The 26,644-nt window shown below is 39.4% G+C and overlaps 1 protein-coding gene across 1 annotated transcript in view; it reads left to right on the top strand.

Annotated features, from left to right (window-relative positions):
* Positions 1-26,644, top strand: part of LOC311087653 (uncharacterized protein) — a 415,151-nt gene that overhangs the window by 83,327 nt on the left and 305,180 nt on the right. The gene's annotated exons all lie outside the window — the stretch shown is intronic.

The raw sequence follows: 26,644 nt of genomic DNA, 5'->3' as shown, positions 1-26,644 counted from the left end.
GAACTATTTCAATCTAAGTTATCTACTTTGTTTCTCTTCATTAAATAGTTTGACTGAAGTTTATCCAATTCATATAAAAACACACTATACTACAAATATATTCTTGTTTACTTTGTGCATTTTTTTTAAATTTAGCTTTAATTGAGCATGATTGCCGCAAAACTAGTCTCTGCACCAAAACCAAAGATGGTCTTATTGTTCCATTCCATGTCTTATTATTATGTGTACCAAAAAATATATACCCTGCTGATGCCCGGGATAGTTGCTAATTTCCTGACCAATGATTTATGAAAATTATTTAAATCCTGATGCTTTGCAATTTTAACTATGGCTCATTTCCCCCCCAGGAGTATAGCCTACCAGTTATGGCCAGAGAGGATGGTCAGCACAATTCCCATGATTGGCAATGATCAAATTCACATCCGTCTCCACTGAGGGTATAAGACGCCTGCATGTTGGGGTCTCCATCTGGCTACCTGGTTGATGCAAAGACAGATCCTGCAGTAACGCAACCTGTGGAATGATGGAAGGAATTTTCTATTAACTAAACTTTCAGTGAATGGCATTAATAATTTCAAAGATGATTAACAGATTTTATAGACAACTGAAAAAAAATATTTAGTATGCCAAGCATTTCAAAGAGAAGGAACAGTTAGCGTGATTAACTGAAACACAGATGTTCGGAGGATACTCTCACAATTTACTTTGATGTCAGGCAGAGCCAGAGCGGCTCCCGGCAAACATGTGACTATGGTGGCTGGTGTCTCTATTTTCACGTTCCGTGTAATAGAATCGCCAATAACTAGGGCACATTCAACAAGATTCACAGTGGTTGGGGAGAATCTATTTGTTATGGGAATCAGAAGAGCGGTGTTTTGTCCCGCGACTACAGCGTCTCACCATCACCCAATAGCCCTGCTGCACGGGCTCTACTACAGCCGGAACCGAATAATGCACAGAGTTCACTAAGCTAGTCGCATCCAAAGCAGTATCTAAAGCCCTTGCACTCTTACAATTAACCTCGATTAAAGTTTGGATGCGTGTCTCTAGTTCTGAAATCTTCTCCGCCAGCCTAACTATCTCCCTGCATTTATCACATGTAAAACCTGTGCTGGCAGAGAAGGATATGCTATACATGTTACAGGAAGTGAAAGTGACAATAAGAGGAGAAGATGACTGACTCACCATGTTTGTTGACTGATCCTAGACCACAGTTGTTTGATGGACTCGTAAAAGGCGCGAGAGAAAAAATAAATAAAGACGGCAGGCACGGATGGCACGTTAACAGGCTAGCGAATTACTAGCGTGTTGTGCTAGCGATAACGATTTAGATTGAAGCTAGCGATGTCAGGTTAATGTGTGGTGATGAGCAAGTTATATTTAGCAATAAAAACAAAATAGGAATGATAGTAAATAAAGATTCAAAACAGAAATATATACGGAGCATACAGACCCAAACAGCAGCAAGGCAGACAGGAGCAAAGAGTCATCCCAGATCTAGATCTAGACAAGAGTCATCCTAATCTATGTGAATCAAACACAAGAGTCGTCAGAATCAGTGTAATAGCCTACAAGAGTCATCTGAATCAATGTGAATAAAACATTTCGATGACGAATACGAATAAATGCATACCATACGAATATTTCAGACAGCGTATTTTTCTTCAGCTGAGCACTGTTCACCATGATGGATTTGAACTGTATGAAATATGATTGAAATCACTTTTAAAAAAAGAAAGAAAATACAGTAAAGTGCAACATGTGCAGCTCAAGTCTGTCATATTGGCTAAATAAAATTATCATGAGAACAAAAGTCACATCCCTAATCTTTTCAGATCCATTAAGCATGTTTAAAATGTACATTTGGTTCAGTTTTCTTTTCATTTGAATTCTGCATTGCATCTGGACGTCACTCTTTTAGAAAAATAATAAATAGAGGTGCACAAAAGTGAATATTTGTAAGGTTACTGAAATTTGAAAATGCATTTAAATTTTAAAAACCCCAAATACTGCAAAAAATGAAGCTCTTCCTCAGTGTTTCTGTCTTGTTTTCCAGCACAAATATCTAAACATTCTTAAATCAAGATACATTTACTGCAGAAGCACAATGATTTAAGCTTTCTAAAAAATTTCTAAAAACTATGTTTAAAACAAGAAAAATATCTGTCAGCGGCTCAGAAAAATCTACTTATTACAGAGGAAATCAGATTATTTTTTGACCCCATTGGACGATATTAATTTAGCTTTTTTTGAAGCATAAACTCACTTTATTTGGATATATTTTTCAGCAAGCAATTAATATCTTACTTTATTTTACTTCTCCAGTAAATGTGTCTTGATTTAAGAATGTTTAGATATTTGTAATGAAAACCAAGAGACAATTACTAAGAGAGAAAACGTCTTGGTCACTAACTTAACCTCGGTTCCCTGAGATGAGGGAACGAGTATTGTGTAAGGCTATCTTAAGCTATGGGAAAACTCCTTTTCTCGAGAATATTGAAGCCAAATCTTTAAAACACAGTGCAGCTGCACAGCATACAAAGATGAGCGGCGAGCGCGGTCATTGGCTGTGCTGCGGCAACTGCACGAACCTAAGAGGCGCCTAAGGGGCAATGAAGACCCTTAGACTCATAAGCCAATAATAATTGGTACGGTAATCTCTGCTTTGAGGCGGCGACCCCCTTGGTGCGACCACCAAAGCATACAAAAAGCTGTTCCGACTGTCTGAATGAGGCAGAACTCTCCAGAGAAAGTCTGAGAGCCCTGACAGGACAGAGTAAATTTGTGTCTGTTTTATCCTCTGATGAGGGAAGAGCTGCTAGTCAAATAACCTGTGCTCTGAACGGAGTCGAGAGCACTTCAGGAATATAACCATGCCTTGGCTTGTGGACGGTTCTGGAGTCGTTTGGCCCCAAACTTAAGGCAGAACGCGCTAACTGATAGCATGTGTAAATCGGCCACTCTATTGACTGAAGCGAGCGCCAGTAAAAGAGCGGTTTTGAGAGAGAGGTGCTGCAGGTACGCAGACCGAAGCGGCTCAAACGGGGAACCCTTCAATGCTACCAGGACCATGGAGAGGTCCCAGACAGGCACAGTGGGGGGATCGCAGAGGGTTTAGCCTCCTTGCCCCTTTAAGGAAGCGCACGATGATGTCGTTCTTTCCTAGTGATTGTCTGGCCACAAGAGCGAGATGCTGTTATGGCCGCCACATATACTTTGTGGAGGGGGTGCAACCCACATCCAAGAGCTCTTGCAAAAAAGCGAGTACACTTGGTACTCCACCTGAGTAGGGCTCCAGGTTCTGCGCACCAGCCAGAGAACACCACCCATTTCTGAGCGTAGAGGCACCTAGTTGAGGGCGCCCTTGCTTCAGTGATGGTTTTTAGCACCCTATCCGGGAGACACCCGGATACCCGTTGAGGGGCCATACATGAAGGGTCCACAAGTCAGGACGGGGATGCCAGATTTTCCCATTCGCCTGCATGAGGAGATCTCTCCTCAGCGGAATTGGCCATGGGGCTGTTTCCAGCAGTTGTGTCAACTCGGAGAACCATAACTGGATCTTCCAGAGAGGGGCTATTAGTAGCACTGCACACTTGCTTTCCCTGATCTGTTCGATGACCTGTGGTAGCATAGTGACCGGGGGAAATGCATATAGTGGACGGCTTGGCCAGTTGTGGGCAAGTGTGTCCTTGCTCTTTGAGAAAAATGTTCGGCAACGAACGTTGTCTTCTGAGGTGAAGAGGTCGTCCTCTGCCTCGCCGGAGATGCTCCATATCAGCTGAACTGTTAGAGGGTTGAGAGACCATTCCCCTGGGTGACCATTGTCTCTAGATAGCATATCTGCACCCTAGTTCAGAATGCCTGGCACATGCGCTGCCCTCAGCGAGCGCAGGTTGTGCTGAGCCCATAGAATGAGACTCTTGGCCATGGCGTGCAGGTTGTTTGAACTGAACGATTTATGCAAGACACCACTGCCATGTTGTCTGTTCGGACCAGGACGTGATGGCTTTTAGATATATAGGAGAAAAGCTTTCAGTGATAGAGCGACCACTCTCATCTCTAGATATTTTATATGTAGGCGCTTCTCTGGGCTTGACCATAGGCCAGAGATGGGCCTGTCCTCGTAAAAGGGCCCCCCAACCTAGGTTGGAGGCATCTGTCGAGATCACTTTTGTCTTTGAAACCACACCCATACTCACGCCAGACTGATACCTGTCGGACGCTTTCCAGGGAGTCAGGGCTTTGATGCAGCCGTGGTTTGCTCTGATTAGTAAGTGGCCAGATTGCCACACGTGAGCTGGTACACAGGGTTTTAGCCAGCACTGAAGTGCAATATTTACAGCATGTGCAAGTGCAATATTCAATTTGCTAAAATTAATGTTCTGTCTAAAATTCACTGTTTTAAAAATGTGTAATCAATTCATTTGTTAGAATATTTATTATGGTAAACATGTTTAAATTCCCTTCTAATGAAAATACAAATCTGGTGATAAAAGCTAATTCTTTTAAAACTTATTTGCTATGGTGTAAAATAGTATTAGTAAAAATAAATAGTATTGTGCTAACGCTTACCAAATTAAACCTGTATAAATTATGTACAATGTGAAGTTGTGGTGGTTTAATTCATGTGCATTGCTGTAAATATTTACAGTGCTTTGTTGTGTGTGGTTGTTACGTCCCTCAGCCCTGGTGTTTGTTCCTACACATGTATGAGTGCAATTTCTCTTCCCCTTGTCTTAATTACAGATGACGAGCCACACCTGAGCGAAGCCTACCTGCGCTATAAAAGGCTTCTCATTACGCTCCTGAGCGCGCACACAGAGACTGAGAACAGAGTCGATGCACAGCCGTGCTTTCTGTCTTTTGAGTGATTGTCCACCCGGCAGTAGAAAACGTTCCGCCTTTGTGGTTGTTTCTTTATTGCTAACCAACCTATTATTTGATACCCGTTCTGTTAAATAAACATACCCCTAATTTTGATACAAGCTGATCTGTGTGCGTCTCTCCTTTATGTTAAGGGTGGGATTAACTTTATAATCTAAAATAACTAGTTTCCGCCTGACGACCGTACGCATACTCCACAATTCGCCTTTCGACACAAGAATAACCCATGGCGCATGTATGACGTAGGATGTAAGAATATCTTAAGCTTAGACACCTCTTGCGGTTTAAACCAATAGGGCTATGCAACAAACTGAAGCTCCTCTTTTATTATATAGAAATCCTCCGACATTTCTCTTCAAAATTTCTAATTCGTGATCAGGGTTTTGTTTAGCTCTTTCCTCTGAGCTTCCACGTTCGTCATATTACGTTGTGCGTCGGGTCAGGGGTTAGTCTTCCACCCTAAATCGATGCGCACGGCCATCAGGCGGAAGCTAGTGATTATAGTTTATAAAGTTTTAAATATGGGTATTTTCCTAACACAAACGCATGGATTCACTTCGGAAGGCATTTATTAACCTCCTGGAGTAAAAGTGGAGCACTTTCATCATGGATGTATGCACTTTTTTGGGCTTAAAATTTTCTCCAGTCATTCACTGCCATTATAAAGCTTAGAAGAGCCAGGACATTTTTTAATATAACTCTGATTGAATTCATCTGAAAGAAGAATGTCATATACACCTGAGGATGACTTGAGGGTGAGTAAGGGTGCTTTCACACCTGCCTCATTTAGTTTGGTTGAATCGCACTAGAGTTCGTTTTCCCCATTGGTGTGGTTCGTTTGGGCAGGTGAGAATGTGGCAATCTCATTCGGGTGTGCACCAAAAGCGGACCGAACAAGCGTACCAAGACCTCCTTGAAGAGGTGGTCTCAGTACGCTTTCAAACGAACTCTGGAGCGGTTCGTTTGTGGTGAGAATGTATCCGACCTCGAACAGAACCAACTGCCAAAGAACTGTGCATTTTTGGACTAAACCAGTTGCCGTAGTCAGCTGCGCTGTGTATTATGGGATGAGGAGAAATGTTTGTTGACAGTTTGCACTTTAAGCATGGCAGCTCACGGACAAACTTGGAGTTGTGAAGAGGTGCGGAGCCTGATAGAAATTATTAACGTTATTTTCGAACCGCATCCTCGCTTCATTCTCAAGTGGTGTAGACAAACTATATAATAAAATATGATCAGGGATACATTCAGCCCACGCAGTCGTCTCTCCATTGTAAACAGCAGCATGTTGTCTGCCGGATTTTCTACCTCTTTGATTACTTCCGGGAGTTCTTTTGGAATTTTCCCGCATGTTAATTCTGACCAATCGAAGTGTAGTTATGGAAGTGCGTTCAAGACACATCTGGCCAACGAGTGATGTGGATGTTGTCACATTACTGCATTTTGGTTCGTTTTATCAACTCATAAACTGATCCGGAACAGAGCGATCAGTGTGGTGTGAAAAGGAACCAAAACGCCTGAAAATTCTACAAAGTATCATTTTTCGCCCTTGGTCCGGACCAAATGAACCGAACTACAGATGTGAAAGCACCCTAAATCATGGGCTATTTTTTCTTTTTGGGTGAACTATCACTTTAAAGACACAAATCATTCTTATGAAAATACCTGAGATAGAGCTTGATGAACACAGATATATTATTGCTATCATTTGTTTGTCTTCATGTAGTCATCATGACTTCATCAGTCAAAACGTCAATATTTGCATGTTATTATATCCATATAAGGCATTTCCTGAAATGTCATAAGTTTAATACTTCTATGAATCTCACTTGTGGACTTTCTGCGCGAGGGATGAATCAGTATGTACTGGGCTTCCAGTATGAATGAAACAGATATGACATGAGAGTGTTTAGCGCTCCATATCGCTATCATCTCCTCATTTTGGGTAAAAATAGAAAAATAATACTAAAGTACTTTGGAACGTAGTTACTTGAGTAGTTTTTAAGCAAACTACTTATTTACTCTTACTTGAGTATTAGTATTAACTTATTATTTTTCAGTACTTCTACACAGCAAAATCCCCAGTGTTAAATCAACACCTACAGTGTCAAATTTAACACCAGCAAAGTGTGTATATGTGTCCACACTACACACAGTGTTACATTTACACTTTTGAAAGTGTTAATTTTTTAACACTAATTTTCTGTTAATTCAACACTGTATATTGTTAAAAGTTAGCACTATTCAACACTTAACATTGTTGTTTTTACACCACACTAGTGTTAGTGTTAAATTACAGTGTTATTGAGTAATACTTTTTATTTTACACCAACACCAGTGTAGTGTGAATACAACAACATTAAGTGTTAAAATACTGTTCAGCAATAACATTATTGAGTGTTAATACCAATAGGCTACCTCTAGAGCTGCTTCCAATCCTACTAAAGACAAATGGCAGAAAATGTCACAAACACACTTTATTAGGGTACACAGCAAAAAAGCCATGTGTACATTTAACTCAAATTGAGTCAAATTTAACACTCCCGAAATGTATAAATGACTCCCTCCATTTTGGAGTTAATATAATGCTTTTGAAAGTGAAATGTATACATTACTCATGGAGTACATTTGAACACTTTGTTAAAATGTATTCCGTGAGTAATGTGCATATTTCACACTTTCAAAAGTGTTATTTTAACTCCAAAATGGAGGGAGTCATTTATACATTTCGGGAGTGTTAAATGCTTTTTAACAAAAGGAATCTTTCCAGAAATAAAAGCAAAGTATTTAACCTATTGATAACATTGAATGCACATCAAAACAATCCAGAAAGTTAAAATGTAACCTTAGTCTGGGATCATAGTAGAATTCTGTTCAATGTAAAGTTAAAAAAAAAGGCAAAATGCAAACAATTGTTTTAACAAACTAGTTTTTATTAACGAACAAGTCCCTTTACATCATAGGTTACCTTAAAATAAATGAAAGCAAAATATAGGCATTTGTCGTCACAATTATGTGAAAGCTGCTCATCAAATGGTCTGTATCTCTGTAATACTTCAAGTCCTGTACATGTCAGTGAATGTAAGTCCTGTGTCAGAGAAGTTGAGTCAATACCTTCGACTTCAACAGTACAGCAACAACATTCAACAGATGAAAAACAGTTGCAGGATATGAGTGGATCAGTCGTGTCCAGTTGCTAACAGTACAGTTCAGTGCATAGTTGTTTCACAGAGCAGGAAAGGCTGTGCAGATCCAACTTTCTCGAAAAATCCTGTAGTGCTGGTTCCCTAGACAACACAAAACCAGACCAATTACAATCAATACAATTTGTGTTTTATAAATACAGCAAGTTTATGGTGGAACAAGTTCAACCATCTTAGACTTTCGTGACTCAAACAAGAAACTATTTTGGTTAGATTAAGACTTGAATGTACTGATTTCCAAGTAAATTAAAGACTTAATTCATCCAAAAATGTAAATTCTGTCATTAATTATTCACCCTTATGTTCAGGGGTGCAAACACATGTATGGTCAAAAAAGAGAGAGGTAATCGAAGCCCTCGTCCCGCGGCAAATATCCAGATACTACATTGCCACCATCCCCAACCCACCCCTATAGGCATATAGAGTCAAATGAAATTTAGAAAAACTATCTTGCACTTCTTCTTCTTGCTTTACTGCTACTTCCTGACAACAATTTCACCTGATGATTTGAATAGCTCTTTTTGTAAAGAATGAATAATTCTAGGATGATTGGGGTAATTGTGTAGGTTAGGCCTAGTGCATTTGCATAGAAACTAATAAACAAAATACAAATATAAATACAATAAAACACAAATACACGAGAAATAAAGCAGTGCTTTATGTTTTTCAGGTAAATTAACTGTATTAAGTATTAATACAGTTTATCTTTTGACAAAACGTGATTTTTCTCTTTCTCTTTTGTTGTTTGATTAACTTTGGTGACACAAACAGCTGCAGGTATATTGGGTGCTGTCCCTTTAAGACGAATGCACGTATCTAATACCGGTAATGACACGCATCCGTTTTATTTTGACTGCGTTTACGGGGAAACTCGTTGAGACGGACACTGGCTTATTTTTTCGTGCACATGTCTGTTCAAACACAAATAGATAAGAAAGAAAAGGGAATTCGGTGTTCACGAACTTCACGTGCTGTCTGCGACTGCGTGGCTCTGTGCGCCGACAGACCATCTACATTTGGATGTTAAACATAATTATGTATAGCCTGATACAGCAAAGACAACGTCGGCAGTATTGACGGCAAAATAGGCTACAGAATATTTCGTTCTGTAGGCCTATTGACAGGGGCAATATTTGAAAATCGATAGTTAGGCCTATTTTTTAAATTACAATTATATATGCATTTGTCAAAAACCGAGAGACTTTCAAGCATCAAAATGTAATTTATTAATATGTATTTGCGCCTTCTATTTTGTCTGAAAACTTCCAACACTCTTGCGTGTCGCGTGAAAAATAGGCGTCGGTTGCGGTTCTATTTCTAGCACGCGGTTTCGGCGCGGCTGGAGAAGTGTGTGTGTCACGCAGGCATTGTGCTCTAACACAAGCTCTAACCAGTTAACATGAGAGCCGACATAAAAACTGACACGCCACGCAGAGAGAAATGTGATGCAGTGGCAGATCCAGACTTCCAGAGTGAGAGTGAGACAGAAACACTAGTGGTTCACGCTTGCGCACATACTGCTGGTTTGACGCGCAGTGTTCTGATTCGGTTATTTCCTATTTACTTGTTGGTGGACGCAATCCAGAATTACTGTTGGTTAAATTATAATCAGACCCTCTCAAACCCCCCCCCCCCCCCCCCCCCCTTAAAAAAAAAAAACTCTTCGGATCTGCACAATTCACACAAGTCACCCAAACTGACGTGAAAAAAGCGGGAGGCGCCGAAAAGCGCGCTGTTTGCACCCCTGTATGTTGTTCCAAACCAGTAAGAGTTTTGCTCATCTTTGGAAAACACTTTTTATATTTTTTTATAAAATCTAAGATTTCTGTCCCTTCATTGACAGCCTATTCAACTATCACTTCCAAAGCCACAGAAAGGTATAAAAGAAATCATAAGTAATCCATGTGACTCCAGTGGTTAAAAAATTATTAATCTTCGATGCACGCTCACTTAACAACATCTGCTTTCGCATCAACAACATGCACAACTCGTAATGTTCTCATGAACGCATGTTGGAAATTAATATTTTATAAATTAAGTGGTAAATGTTTTGTTGCTGCAAACACAGCACTTGCATAGTTTAATAAAATGTATGTTAAACCACTGGAGTCGCATGGAGTACTTTAATGATGTACCTTTACACCTTTCTGGGGCTTGAACGTGGTAGTTACGTGGACTGTCAATGGAGGGACAGGAACCTCTCAGATTACATTAAAAATATCCTCATTTGTGTTGTGAAGATGAAAGAAAGTCTTACATGTTTGGAACGAGATGAGGGTAAGTAATGACATAATTTCCATTTGTAGGTGAACTAACCCTTTAGGAATAAATTTAGACACGCACCTTAAGAAATCGCTCTAAATAGTCTAAATAGCTGACGGAAGAATCTTTGTTCCCTTCTTGTGGCGTTGTGATGTTGGAGGCAGGTGATGGGCAGAGATTTCCCAGTTAGTAGAGTCTAAAATTAAAAAGCAAGAAAACATCTACCTGTCAAATCATGAAAACAATTGGTTTGAAAACTAATTTTATTTAAGGAAAAGGAAAAGTAACTTTTGTAAAGTAATTTGACTGGACAAATTCAAAATGACTGTTATGAAACACAAAAATCTAGTTATACCAAATAGCAACAAAGCTATTTTTTTTTTTTTTTAATGTTTATGCACATGATTATCTCATATGTTATCTGTAAAATCTGACCCTCACCAGGTTCTAGTCTGTACAGTCTTTAAAGACCAAGCCTGGTTATCCACATGGTACAGCATGGAAATGCTCCTAGCAAACACAAATAACAAAATCAATACATTTAAACATGAAAGCATATCCAAACATCAACCAAAATTTAATCTGATAAATACATTTTCATAAACATAATCTTAAATAATTACTTACACATTCTAAGAAAATTTGTTTTTCAGTTAAAATGAAAGTAGATAGTTTGAGGATAAATACATTATGATATTTGCACATCACAAATATTGTCATAAAACAAAATAACATTATAAAATACATATTGTAAATGAGTTAAAACACTTAACGTTACTTAACGTTGTTAAAAGCAAACTCCGCGTCTGCACTGCGTCAAGAGTCAAAGAAGATGCAGGGCATAACGTTAGTCTGTGAGAAAGGTTTAGGCGCGCACATCACATAAATATCGTTATAAAACATTATAATGCCATGAAATACATGTTGTAAATTAGGTTAAAAACACTTACTTTGGGTGTTTTCCCTGTTAACGTTATAAGCAAACCTTCTCGTCGTCAGCTCCGTATTGAATCAAAGATGTCGCCTTTGAGAAAGATTTCGGCTCGTTTAAGCACGGAGAGCATTTCAATTTCTCTATAAATCATTATGTTATAAAATACATATTGTAAATTAGATAAAACACTTACTTTCGTCGTTTCTCTGTTTAAAAGCAACCTCATCCTGGTCTGCTCCGCATCGCGCGTCAATAAAAATGCCTTTCTGAGACCGGTTTAGTCGTTCACAGCACATACATATTGTGATAAAACAATATAATGTAATAAAATGTTATAAAATGCACATATAAATGCGATAAAACACTTCATATCTGCGTTTTCCCTCCTCGTATGCCTTGTATCGCGAGTCAAAGAAAATGGCGTCTGTGAAAAAAATTTCAGGTCGTTTCGTCGCGCCCAGCGCGTAAATGTCCCGGATGTAACTAATAACACTCTCTTGGTGTACATTTAGTAACTCTACATATTTACACCAGCCAGAGGGTGCGGTTTACACTAGCAGTGTTAATCCCTTGAAATCAACACCAGAAATTTAACTCTTTACTCTAAGAGTCCTTAACACCAGGATTTCAACACTGGAGATTTTGCTGTGTACTTGTACTCAAGTAAATTATTCCTTAAGTAGCAATACTTTTACTTAAGTTTTGTTAGTACTCTTTCCACCACTGTTGCAGGATGGGGAGATCCATCTCGTCACACTCAGGACAGCCGCCCTTAGGGATCGGAGCTTCCGCGTGGTCACGGCCCAGACAGGAATCGCAGAGGATGTGACAGTCTCCGCCGAAGAGAGGGACTCTGGTTGGAGGCATATGCAACACCTCAAATTTGCTCTTTTAGAAAATGTGTGACCTAACGGCGAACACACTGTGTTAAAAGGATACATTGCGCACAGGATGGCACAGAAGAACAGCGGCTGAAGGTGGCGTCCAGTTGAAAAACCAGGAAAGCCAGCATCCTCAGAACGGCAAGGCAGTTGGTTTGTTCTGCTGAAGGCTTTTCGACGGCGGCGAGAAGGCTTCTTACGGTGCGTGTCCACTGGCACGGTTTTTAATTCATTCCTATGGAAGTTGAGCTTCACGCTTGCACAGTGCATTTAGGGATTGACAGCAGACCGGAGAAAGCGTTGAGAGCGACAAAAGGTTGGGCAGTTCTTGAGTTTATGCAAATATCAAGCGAAAAACGCTGTCGGCAGCCAGTTGCTGTCTGTGAGGTTCGGGATGTGACGTCTGTCTTTTTAGAGTTTAAAAATATGCAGATTGTGCCGGTGTTATTGTTGGATTTAGTACATAAATCGTTTTGTTTACGAATATATATATATATATATATATATATATATATATATATATATATATATATATATATATATATATATATGTGTGTGTGTGTGTGTGTGTGTGTGTTAAATATTTTATTTTAGATGTGTTCATTGTGATTATATTGGCTGAGTTTATACAACTTTATAAAATTGAAAGGAGATTTTCTTTTATTTGACAGGGACATTGCAATTAAACATAGTACAAAACAAGTTAGTAACTGATGCTATGCAAAAAGAGTTTATACTGTGCTAGAGCTAATTTTCAACTCCAGTCCCTGGTTGGGCCTTTACACTACAACATTTTCTATTTCATCATAAAACCGTATCTATAGACACACCATATAGCCTAAATCACTTACATACACAAACTAGCTATTTACAAATGGGTACATTCCTGTTTCGATTTCATCCAAGACTTAACTCGAGAAGTGAACATTTTAAGCTCAGTCATGGTTTTATGTTCAGTGGGTAATGAGTTCCACAACTTTGCACCTTTATATGAAAAAGCAGACTGACCAAATGAAATGTAATCGCGTACATCTCTAATGTGTGTGTGTTGAAAAAAACATTAAACACACTTGCAACAGACACACCCCAAAGCCGAGGAGTTATAGCGTTGCAAGCGTCACTGAGCGGAGTTTAATCATCAGGGATGCATGCGATTACATTCGGAAATAGACAAGCTTCGTTTCCAAATACACCAAGCAAAGATATCCTGTCAATTTTACAAGCTTTTATAAACCCAGCCAGTATAATCACAATGAACACATTCAAAATGAAATATTTCGCATATAACAACTGAACAACGTCTAATTTGTAAACTAAATGATTTATGCACTAAATCCAGCATTAACTCCGGCACAATTTGCATATTTTTAAACTCTCAAGACAGACGTCACAGAACTGCCCAACCTTTTGACGCTCTCAACGCTTTCTCCGGTCCGCTGTCAAATCCCAAAATGCACTGCGCGAGCGTGAAGCTCGACTTCCATAGGAATGAATTGAAAACGCTCGCTCCGCGCTAGTGGAGATCAGCGAAGGGTTGAGTTCGCTGAAGGAGATGAATAATCCGTAATCCCATTCTGGCGGGCTCTGATGTGCCAGGGCACGAAGTGCCCTGATTGGTTCGCGCGTCTGAGCCGCCTCGCCATAGGTTCGAGCAGTTGCCGCAGCACAGCCAATGACCGCGCTCGCCGCTCATCTGTGTATCATGCTGTGGGGTGTAAAACTGCGTTTTAAAGATTTGGCTTCAATATTCCCGAGAAAAGGAGTTTTCCCATAGCGTAAGAGAGCTAACCTTACGCAATACGAGAGACCTCGAAAGGGAACTAATTTTGCAATCAAGATATGCTGTGTTTCTGCAATGAACGTACACAGTTTATCACACAATATCGACATCCCTCACTACAAACAACAGCACAACACTGTCCATTAATGTTCAGATGAATGAATAAAGACGAGACAGAAACTCACCGGCTCTTCTGGATCTGAGCCTGTTGATTCGCATTGAGATGAATCTAGAAATCTGAGATTTGCATGATTCCTCCACACGTGGGCACTGAAAACATGAGCAAATACACACTCATGTATGCTTTCAACATCAAGAGTTTAGGTTAAAATTGATCTGAATAAAGGAATAGGATTGCCGTCATTATTTAATTTAGTAAATTTGTGAATCAATGTGAATGTCAATGTGAATCAAACACGAGAGTCATCCGAATCAATGTGAGTTTGTTGTTGCATGTCGAAATGAATGAATTTCAAGACGTGCATAATTTGATGGGTTCGTTTAATCTTGTTCACGGCTTACATTACCATGGCATATTTATTCGCAGTACACAAAACTCTGCGTGCGTTCACAACACTACAAAATACCGTTCTTCTGTTTCTTCTACTCCACGCCCGCACCTGGCGCCCTCTCCTGTAGGATCACTATAACAACATGCAGCAACGAGCATCACTCACTATAAATTAAGCAGGGTCTTATGCATTTGCACCAACATTGATTTAAACACATTTCCTGCATTAAGCCCATCATGAATTTAGAATACATCGAACATGTTATTATGAGCCCTACACTTCAAACACAAGAGTCATCCGAATCAATGTGAATCAAACACAAGAGTCATCTGAATCACTGTAAATCAAACACAAGAGTCATCTGAATCAATGTGAATCAAACACAAGAGTCATCTGAATCAATGTGGTTAAAATGTATCTGAATAAGGGAAAAGGTTTGATTATTTAATTTATAGTTAATTATTGCAGTGCACTTAAATCTAATAATATAATTTAGTATAATTAATATAATATAATTAATACAATGTATATAATATAATTAATAAATACAATATAATATAAAATAATATAAAATAATTAATAAAATGAATATAATATAATATAATATAATATAATATAATATAATATAATATAATATAATATATACCATGTTTACTTAGCAGAAGATTAGACAATAAAGTGTTATATAATGCTATATCACTAGAGGGCCACAATTCACAATGAATGCAAAAAGCTCTGTGAAAGATCATGTGACCAGAAACTCTCAAGACAAAGAAACACATTCTCTTGAACTGGAGAGGAAAGACACATCCAAGATTCAACTGTTTTTACCTGGTAATTTATCTAGTCTCAAATGAAAAGGAAATTACATTAGAAAAGAACAGAACAGAACTGTATAGAATAGATCAGTAGATATAAATGTGAAGAATAAAGAACCGTCTGCAATGCTTCCCGCTCTACACTGATATACAGATGTTATGATGAACATTAGAAGTCAGACCAGTCAAAATGTTCTCCAAGATCGAAGACTCATAGAGATGTACAGAAGCGCAGACTTCCTAACGAAGTCAGAAAGACTCTTCTTTTTCACTAAACACAAGATAAATACAAGTCTGCAAGTTATAAAGAGAAACATTCATTCAGAAAAGCTTTCACAGATGGGTTGCTTAGAAAATACAAGCTTGTCTCTACGATGTAGAAAATGTGTTGGTATCTCCCACTAAGTGTTCAACAAGTGTGAAAACCAGCCATGTCTTGGGTTCACCCATCAGAGCATTCACTAACAAAAAAACATGAACATAGTCAAACATTTTCTAAGGCAAGATGACAATAGTCGAGTATCAGCAGGGAAGAAGGAAAGAGAGATTTAAAACAAAGATTTAAAATCACAAGATTTAAAACAAAGAAACAGAAGAGGTTTCTCTCTGACACAATGCTGAGTTTGTATCAGAAACTGATGCTGGAGATGCCTGAAAGAAACTGCACAGTAAAATGTACTTCTTAAAAACTATACGCACCTTTACAAAGAAACTGACATAATTTCATAACAAACACTAATCTAATTATACTATATAATATTATAGTAAATATATATATTTACTATATTTATTTATTTATTACTACATAGTATTCAATATAAATATTGCAAATTTCTGCCCAACCCATGGTAAATTACAACAGTACATTCATGGTAAATGTTTGTAAGGGTGATTAGGGGATTTAAAGTCTTCTAATTTTGTTCATGCCACAATGTTTCTCCGGCTTTCCTCATCAGTCTTGTTGGGAATGTTGAGGCTGTTTCATCCGATTTAATATAGTTAAATCATCGAGTGATTTGTGGTTTGTAACAGAGAGGTTTCTGTCAAACTGAAACGCTTCCCACTGGCTGTCGCAACGCTGTTTAATAATAGTGTCCGGGACCGGGAGTAAACGCAACTCCGTGCTGGGCCGTGTTTAAACAACTAGTGAAATAACTGAAAACAGCGCTATTTGCTATTTGTAATGACCGAGAAACCGCTTTAGATGATTCAGTGACGGAGCGGTTGGAATGAATCCGAATAGTTTTAGACTGTTATGCAAGCGTGTTTAGAAAGAATCGAACCAAAAGAATGATTCATTCACGAATGATTGGTATCGCTGGTTCAGTCGGCATAAATTCGGGACACATATCAATCTCAGGTCAATCGGAGCGAGTATCAAACTAAATTAGCCGCACCGTCAGGAAAAGAGGAGGAGGGAGGTTGGTGCCGTCGGGCCGGATGGAGATGATTGGCGGGCCGAATTTGGCCCGCGGGCTGCCAATTGAATAGCACGGTTCTAAGCTATCTGGGATGCTGAGATGATGAAACTGATTAGGAAGATTATTGATAAAGCAATCTTTAGTGGCAGAATTGATAGGTCTAACATATTTGAAACACGGAGTCGGCTTTGCAGCCTTGGCTAAATGAAGTTTACACGAGACTAGAAAATGATCTGAGATGTCATTGCTCTGCTGCAGAATTTCAACGGCATCAACATTTATTCCATGTGATAGTATTAGATCTAGAGTATGATTATGACAATGAGTAGGTCCTGACACGTGTTGTCTAACTCTAATAGAGTTCAAAATATCTTTAAATGCCAATCCCAATGCATATTTTTCGTTATCCACATGTATATCAAAATCACCAACAATTATGACTTTATCTGCAGTCAATACTAATTCTGATAGAAAATCAGCAAATTCTTTGATAAAGTCTGTATGGTGCCCTGGTGGCCTGTACAGTAGCCAGCACAAATGTTAAACGTAGTTTATTATTTACACTAGATAGTGTTACATTTATCAACAACACTTCAAAGGAATTATATTTAAAACAAGACTTCTCAGTAATTCGGAAGATATTACTATAAATTACACCAACACCTCCCCCTTTGCCTTTCAGACGAGGTTCATGTTTATAATCTTGCGGGGTGGACTCATTTAAAGTAATATAATTGTCTGGTTTTAGCCAGGTTTCTGTCAAACACAGCACATCTAGGTTATAATCTGTAATCATGTCATTAACAACGAGTGCTTTTGAAGTAAGGGATTGAATATTCAGCAACCCGAGCTTTATCTTTTGCTCATCCGATTCCGTATTATATCTGTTTTTTATTTGTTGAACATCAATTAATTTTTACCCTTGAATGGTTTAGGAGTTTTTTGTATGTCCTAATTAGGGGAACAGACACAGTCTCTATATGATGATAGCTAGGTGAAAGAGGCTCTATGTGATGGGATTTATCTGACCTTGGTGACGCGAGGCCGCTAGCAGACGGTCGGTTTAGCCAGTCCGTCTGCTTCCTGACCTGGGGCCTCATTTATAACCATTGCGTACGCACAAAACAGGCCCTGAAAGAGGCGTACGCCACTTCCGACGCATAAGTTGTGATTTATAAAAACAAACTTGACGGGAAAATTTGCGCACCTGCACGCAAACTCTGACCCATGCTTACGAACGTTTTGGAGATGGAGCAGTTTGGTGACACCGATGGTGAGCTGGAGTTAAGTGTCTTTTTGGTCACTTTTAGACAGAAAATCTAAAGAAAATTAAACATCTACAGAAAGATAATACAAATATAATTTCACTCACCAAGCCTGTCACTTGAAGCAAATATCCATCCCTTCTTAAATGTCCGCGCCAGCGAGCGCGTTGGGCCGTTTAGTGAAACATCTAGTGTTTCTATATCTATATCCGCCCGCGTGCGGGTATAGAAACACTAGCACTAGATGTCGCCTTCGCTATTGCAGTTCATTAGCCAAGGCGACATCAGTGTATATATCTATACCCGCCCGCGCCGTCAGATCAGTTGGACGCGGCTTTGTTCAAGAGGCAAAAACTATATAAATACGGTTCGTTTTCTCACACAAACCGCTCGTTTCGTGTCTTAGGCCATCAAAGTGTACTTACGATGGGGAATTGTTTAATTTGGATGGTGGGGAATTGTTTTAATTTGGACTTGTGCATGCTCTTTGAAACAGTGACCATAGACCTGCATTATATGACTGACAGACAAGAACGGTTTGACCTAAAAATATCAAAATTGAAACTACTGCGGAAAAAAAGACACCTACATCTTGGATGCCCTTCAGGTAAGCTAAAACATACCAAAATTTAATTTCAAAGTGAACTATCCCTTTAATGTTAATTTTAGTGATCTCCGACTGGCGGAGTCGAACATCATTAGTGCCGACGTGAATAATAATCTTAGAGAATTTACGATTAGCATTAGCAAGCACTTTTAAATTTGCTTTGATGTCAGGCGCTCTGGCTCCCGGCAAACATGTGACTATGGTGGCTGGTGTCTCTATTTTCACGTTCCGTGTAATAGAATCGCCAATAAATAAGGCCAAAATCAACACGATTCTCAGTGGGTGTTTCACTGAGTGGGGAGAATCTGTTTGATGTTGTAATCGGAACGGAAGAGCGGTGTTTTGTCCCGCGACTATAGCGGCTCACCGTCACCCAATTGCCCTGCTGCGAGGGCTCTACTTCAGCTGGAACCGAACAGTGTACAGAGTTCACTGAGCTAGTCACATCTAAAGCAGTATTTAAAGCCTTTGCACTCTTACAATTAACCTCGATTCTCTAGTTCTCTAGTTCTTGTGCATATATGTTTTATTATGTGGATTTTATTGTGGTGTTGTTTTATTGTTTTATTTTATTTTTATTCTGTTTCAGAATTTGCTTGTACAGCACTTTGGTACAACTTCTTGTTGTTGGAATAGTGCTTTATAAATAAAGAAAGAAGAAGAAGAAGAAGTTCTGAAATCTTCTCCGTAAGCCTGACTATCTCCCTGCATTTATCACATGTAAAACCTGTGCTGGCAGAGAAGGCTATGCTATACATGTGACATGAGGTGCAAGTGACAATAAGAGGAGAAGATGACTGACTCACCGTGTTTGTTGACTCACCACAGTTTTTTGATGAACCCGTAAAAGGCGCGAGAGAAAAAATAGATAAATAAAGAGCGCGCGGCAGGCGCGAGCATGCTATAGAATAAATAAATAAAGAGCGCACGGATGGCATGCTAACAGGCTAGCGAATTACTAGCGTGTTGTGCTAGCAATAACGATTTAGATTGAAGCTAGCGATGTCAGGTTAATGTGTGATGTTGATTAAGTTATATTTAGCAGTATAAATAACAAAGAATGATAATAAATAATGATTAAAACAGAAAGATACGAAGCTTACAGACGCAAACTAATGCAACGCAGCAGCAGCAGGCAGAGTAGCAGCAGCAGGGTAGACAGGAGACAATTTAGCGAGTGGAATTTGTTCCCCACAAGGACCTTAGTCTGCATTGCTGCTTGCACCGCTGCATTATTGACACAGACTCGATGTGATTCACTCTCCATTCATCTCTGAAAGTCTTCACGAAGCTAAGCTAAGTTCCTTTTTAATGCTCATTGCTAAAAGCTATCAGGATATTGGCAACATGCTTGTTGCTAATGCTATCCATGTTGCTTGGGCTTATCTAGTCGTTTTCATTGAATTGCTCTTGCTAGGCTTATGCGATCATATTGGCTATGTGCATTACTTAACTGTTGTTATTGGCAACTGCTCGCGTTGCACATGCTGTGCTTTTAGCACTATGCAGGCAGAGATTCAAGCAGCTTGCGGTGATAGTTGGTGTTACAAACTCTTATGATCTAGAGTATCGGACACGCTTGGTCTATCTAGTTTCTGGTTGCAATTGGAAACATGCTCATAATTTTTTAAAGGTTTTTCACAAGTTCACACTTAGATACAATTTGAGGGGGTAAAGTTAAATGCGTATTTGACATGCTGTCCGAAGGGAGGGATCCGAGCTCGGAGTTCGGCCAGAACCCAGAATACTCCCCCCATATGTAAGTGTTTAGGACTAGAAGCGTGGAGAAGGGGTGGTGGGGAGATGCTGCAAAACTGTCAATGGATTGAGGTGAGACTGCTGAGTGTATATATACCTCTTACCATTGATTGCTGAGTGCTCTCCACTTGTGTTAATTATCTGAACGTGCTCCTCCCGAACTTTGTTAATAAAACCTCATTAAGGGGAGCGCGACCAAAAAAGTTTGAGAACCACTGCTCTAAAAGCTGTTAGTTGCTATTGGAAACATGGTTGTTTTAAGGTTAATTAGCCCAGTCGTTATTTGGAACATAGCTGTGTTTTAGGCTTATATCTGGTGTCATTGTCACATGCTGTGCTAAGCTTAACCAGGTATCAGCAAATGCTTGTCGTTGTTTCAGCAACATTGCTATCAGTACTGTACTGGTTGCTAATGCAAATGTTATCGAATATATGCTTATTACTTTATGCTTCTAGTATTATTGAGCATACTGAACTAAGCAACATCCTGTGGTAATCAAAGTGTCGTTTTAGCCTTATCTGGTTGCATAGAATAAAGAATGAACATTTTTTTTCAATCGGATTATTGCAACATCCCATGTTAAAGTTAGCACATGCTTGTAGCTAAAGCTTATCTAGATGATTGGTACCATATTGTGCAAAATACACATTAGGTATGTTCACTGCAGAGGTCTGTCATTCAGCACTAACAACATTGTAGCTTGATGTTCCCGTGAATGAGTGTGGAATCATGGGAGTCGTCATCTTCCCCTCCACAACCAATGGAATTCAGTACGACAGGAACAGAAATCATGTTCATGAATGAGGAAGCACACTGTACTTCATTGCTTAGCTGCGCACTGCATATGTCTCAGAGCTACAGGGTGTATGCTTCCCCGACTGGACTACACTAGTTTTAAGACTAGTCCTAGAGTTATATAACATGCTTGTTGTATTGGATTGTGTTGCTGCTAGTCAGAGCCATTGCTGTAGGGTGTAAGCTTCCCATGGCAAACTACACTAGTTTTAGCAATAGTTCTGTGATTATACAACATGACACAAAGGATGGTTTGGGATTGATGATCAGAGGATTCCTTTGCCTCTACACAAGGCTGAGAAACCCTACTCGACGCCTGAAAATGAATGTTTAGGGGTGATTTGGGCTCTGGAGTACTTTAGACTCTATGTAGAGGGCCTCCATGTGACGGTCTACACAGACCATAATAGCCTGAGATGGCTGATGAACCGCCCAAACCCTTCAGGACGTCTAGCGAGATGGTCCTGCAGGACTTTGACTTTAGTATTGTGCATAAGCCAGGTGTTCAAAACAAGGTCCCAGGCACTATGCCATGCAACCCAATTCAATGTGAGTCTATCCCAATAGACATTCTGCCAGATTATGTAATCATTGGGTGGATGGATCTCTGTAGCCTGTCCTCTGACGCACTGATAGACAAAGCACAGTTGAGCCAGTTACAGGAAAATGACCAAGTGGTCAATGATCTTTTATGTGCCCTTAACAGTGCTGAAAAAGAGGATGTGGATGAAAAGTATGTAATTCACAATGGTTTGCTCTATGACAAAGACTCCAAAGTGACTTGTGGACTACATCCAATGAAACAGCTCAAATTTTACGTGCCTACATCCATCAGAGGAACTTTGTTAAAATACTACCATGACCATCCTGCTGCCGAACACCTCGGAATTACCAAAACATTGACCAGGCTAAAGATTAGGTTCTTCTGGCCAAAAATGACAGAGGATGTGAAGAGATACATTACCTCATGTTCCGTGTATCAATTGACAAAGCCTAGTCAAAAGAAACCAGTGGGTCTGATCGTCCCAATCAAACCACAAAAGCCTTGGGAATACACTGGAGTAGACTTTCTGGGCCCTCTCCCTTGGACGCGGAATGGAAATGAGTATATGACCCGGATGTAGAATACCCGGAGAACTTGAGAGCTTCCTTACAAGATGCTCATGATCATGCCAGAGTAGCGATAGAGGAAGGACATAAACATAGGAAACGATACTATGACCTAAAATAAATCCCATCACATAGAGCCTCTTTCACCTAGCTATCATCATATAGAGACTGTGTCTGTTCCCCGAATTTAGAAATCCAAAAAACTTTTAAACCCATCTAAGGTTAAAAATTTAATTGATGTTCAACAAATAAAAAACAGCTATAATACAGATGAGCAAATGCTAAAGCTTGGGTTGCTGAATATTCGATCGCTTACTTCAAAAACACTCGTTGTTAATGACATGATTACAGATTATAACCTAGATGTGTTTGACAGAAACCTCGCTAAAACCAAACGATTCCATTACTTTAAATGAATCCACCCCGCAAGATTACTGTTATAAACATGAGCCTCGTCTGAAACGCAAAGGGGGAGAAGTTGCTGTAATTTATAGTAATATTTTTAAAACCACTAAGAAATCAAGTTTTAAATATAATTCTTTTGAAGTGTTAGTACTTAATGTAAAAATATATAGTATAAATGATAAATCACGTTTGAGACTTGTGCTGGCTACTGTATACAGGCCACCAGGGCACCATAAAGATTTTATCAAAGAATTTGCAGACTTTCTATCAGAATTAATACTGACTGCAGATAAAGTACTAATTGTTGGTGATTTTAATATACACATCGATAATGAAAAATATGCATTGGGATTGGCATTTAAAGACATTGTAAACTCTATTGGAGTTAGACAACAGGTGTCAGGACCTACTCATCGTCGTAATCATACTCTAGATCTAATATTATCACACGGAATAGATGTTGATGCCGTTGAAATTCTGCAGCAGAGCGATGACATCTCAGATCATTATCTAGTCTCGTGTAAATTACATTTAGCCAAGGCTGCAAAGCCGACTCCGTGTTTCAAATATGTTAGACCTATCACTTCTGCCACTAAAGATTGCTTTATCAATAATCTTCCTGATCAGTTTCATCATCTCAGCATCCCAGATAGCTTAGAAGAACCTGATATTGCAACAGAAACTTTTAACTCTCTCTTTTCCAGCACTTTAGACACAGTTGCTCCGTTGCGCTTAAAGAAGATTAAAGAAAATAGTCCAACGCCGTGGTACAACGAGCACACTCAGGCCCTTAAGAGAGCAGCCAGAAAAATGGAGCGCAACTGGAGGAAAACAAAACTAGAGGTATTTCGCATTTCATGGAAAGAGAGCTTGATTGCTTACAGGAGGCCTTAAAAGATGCTAGATCTGCTTATTTTTCAAACCTATTAGAAGAAAATAAACATAATCCTAGGTATTTATTTGAAACGGTGGCTAAACTAACGAAAAAGAAAGCTTTAAGAACCAAAGTTTCCAAGCAACACAGCAGTAATGACTTTATGAACTTCTTCACTTATAAGATTGATAATATCAGGGAGAAAATTATAACTATGCAACTGTCTACTACAGTATCGCATCAGGCAGTGCATTGTAGTCTCCCGGAGGAAAAATTTGATTCATTCGTTGCTAAAGGAGAGGAAGAATTTACTAAACTCGTTAAATCATCTAAATCGACAACATGTATGTTAGACCCTATAACGACTAAGCTACTGAAAGAGATGCTCCCAGAGGTCATAGATCCTCTTCTTACTATCATCTTACTAAACCGCTTGTTAAAAAAACGCAACTTGATCCTACAGAATTAGTCTATTACAGGCCGATCTCGAATCTACCTTATCTGTCAAATATATTAGAAAAAGCAGTGTCTTCAGAACTGTGTTCCTTTCTTGAAAGAAATGATATCTGCGAGGATTTCCAGTCCGGATTTAGACCGTACCATAGTACTGAGACTGCCCTCATTAGAGTCACAAATGATTTGCTCTTATCATCCGATTGTGGTTGTGTCTCTCTATTAGTGTTACTCGATCTAATAGCTGGGAAGGAATACGTGAAAAATCATGAAGATTGGGCACTTCTGGAAAAGTTTTTGATTTTTGGCAGGCTGTTAGGTATGGGCCTAAGGTTTTTAAAAATCCATGGATACAAGTTGGGGTGGCCCCCCTAGTGGCAGTTATCCATAAAATCCAAATTGGCCCCCGCCAAAAAGAGAAAAGGTTATATCTCAGCTTCCTTTAGTCTTAAAATTGTTGTATAATGTATTTTTTTCTGCTTTGTTTCATACAAGGAATCCAGTTCTGATATTCTTCTTATTTTAAGTCCATTTCCATGTTAAATCTATTATCATAGTCATATTTAGCTCAAATAAACTGTCAATATCTCTGAAAAAGTCACATTGAAATATGACTCAGGGCCCCAGACCCATATTTTTACCTCCAAGGTATGCTTTTCTTTGTTGATTGGACAGGTCACTATCACTATAGTGTCAAAAATCACATGTTGTGACCAAAAGGACCATGGTTGAGGCTTTAAATTAACACAACTTCAGAACTATGCCACAGTGAAAAGTTATATTAGGCTTTACACCATGTTAAGGATCAATATTACATTTTAGTAAAATAACACACACAAAAAAAAACAATACATACTTAAACATCATGTATTTATTAAAAAAAAAACTAATTTTCACTCTTCATCATTATTAGTACAGCCTCCCTCACACTTGCACAATGTGGTACAGCGAAGTCCAGCTCGTTGGCACTTACAGTTCCCCTTACAGGCAACCACACAGCCACAGTTGAGGAGGAGTGAGCATCCCTTGCTGACATCTTCCAGATCTGTCCAATATGGCACCCAGACTTTGGTTCTGTCTTTCCATTCCCAACCCCACTCACTGGGGTCTGAAATCTCTGGAGTTTTGGAGAGGGACTGTTTCCAGACAAAAGTTGCAGTGTGCAGGGCACGCTTCCCATGCTGGAATAAGGCATGCTGGGTCGGGGGGATTGAATCCAGGGACTTGAGGCCATGAGTGAAAAGAAGCTTCCGGGCTTCATTGACAGACTTGACACCGCAGTTCTTACTATACATAAGTACAGTCCAGCGTTCGAGAACTCACATATGCACTGATTCCAGTGTGAGACCTATTGGGTCTTGGGTGATCACAATGATGGTGTCGGTGACTTCTGGGTAAGCTGCCCATGCATTCCATGCAGTTTTTTTGCCAATTCCATACATTGCTGATACAATGCACATCCTGTAAACGTATGGAAGAGGGGCAGTGCTTGGCATTTTTGAGATCCCAACATTTCTGAGATGTGGTGGATTGGAATATCTTTATATGCCTTCCCTGATCCAAATCCAATCTACAGCTCTGAGAGGCCTAACTCCTGGAACAGATTGATGGCCAGCACAACCACATCACTATCTACTGTCCATAGATAAGCCTTGGTGTGACCCTGTTCGGCAGCATCACGTAAATGTAGCATCATTCTTGTGTCTGCTTCCTCTTGCTGACATGGTGACAATGCTTTTAGGTCAGTAGGTTTGTTGCTCAGGACCAAGTTAGCCTTTGTTGTGAGGAGGAGGTACTTTGAGCCAGCTATGGTCTTCAGAAGTTCGTCACTGATGTACTGAAACAGCTCATCTTTATTTTGACTGTCCTTGAGGAACTTCTGCCATTGAGCTCCCTTTGGCAGAGGTATCTTAGCGGAGACTCGTGTTCTGTACCCTGCTGTCCCACCACACATATCACGAGTCTGGGATTTGAGACTTGCCTCTATATACTTGTCCCAGACTGCATCCACTCTGGTCATCTTGTCAATCGTACATCGCTGAAAATGCTGGGGAAATCAAGCTTTCATCAATATCAGATGGAACAGCCAGATCAGCTTTCACTGAGAAAACTCGAGCAGGAGTGCCTGACGAAGCATGGCTAGACCATCTCCAAACGGTCCTGATAGAAATCAGTACATCAGGTATATCTACCCCGAATTGATAAAATATCAAGATTTTCTTGAAAACCACTCACGTCATGTACGTCAAATTTTGTCAGCACGTACAGCACGTACAGCACGCAATGCCTAACATACCCGCGAAAACATTTCTTCTTTACGTCGTGTCGTTTTGGAGTTAAAGCCGCAAAGCTGTTTTTGAATGTGGTGAGTGAATTCTTTCGTGCGGTACTTTTTTTTGACTGACAAGTTGGATTTATTGTTTCATGTGCCATTGTAATGATAATACGGCAGGTGTATTAGTACTGCAACACACCCTTAAGTGGTGTTGGATTACATATTTTATTAAATGTTTAATTTAGTTTGCAACAGTAAAAGTTGAGTATATTGAAGTTAGCATTTTAAGGTTAGGTTAGGATAATGGTATCAAGAGTCTCCTTTCCTGCCAGACCTGTTTTCTCTATTGTGTTTTAAATGAATCAGATCACTGAGATTCTCATCTTTCGGAGCCCAGACGTTG

Source organism: Abramis brama (assembly GCF_963993115.1).
Source record: "Abramis brama genome assembly, chromosome: 7".
Taxonomy (NCBI): domain Eukaryota; kingdom Metazoa; phylum Chordata; class Actinopteri; order Cypriniformes; family Leuciscidae; genus Abramis; species Abramis brama.
The sequence above is the reverse complement of the archived record's forward strand: the minus strand, read 5'-3'. Positions and strand labels throughout refer to the sequence as shown.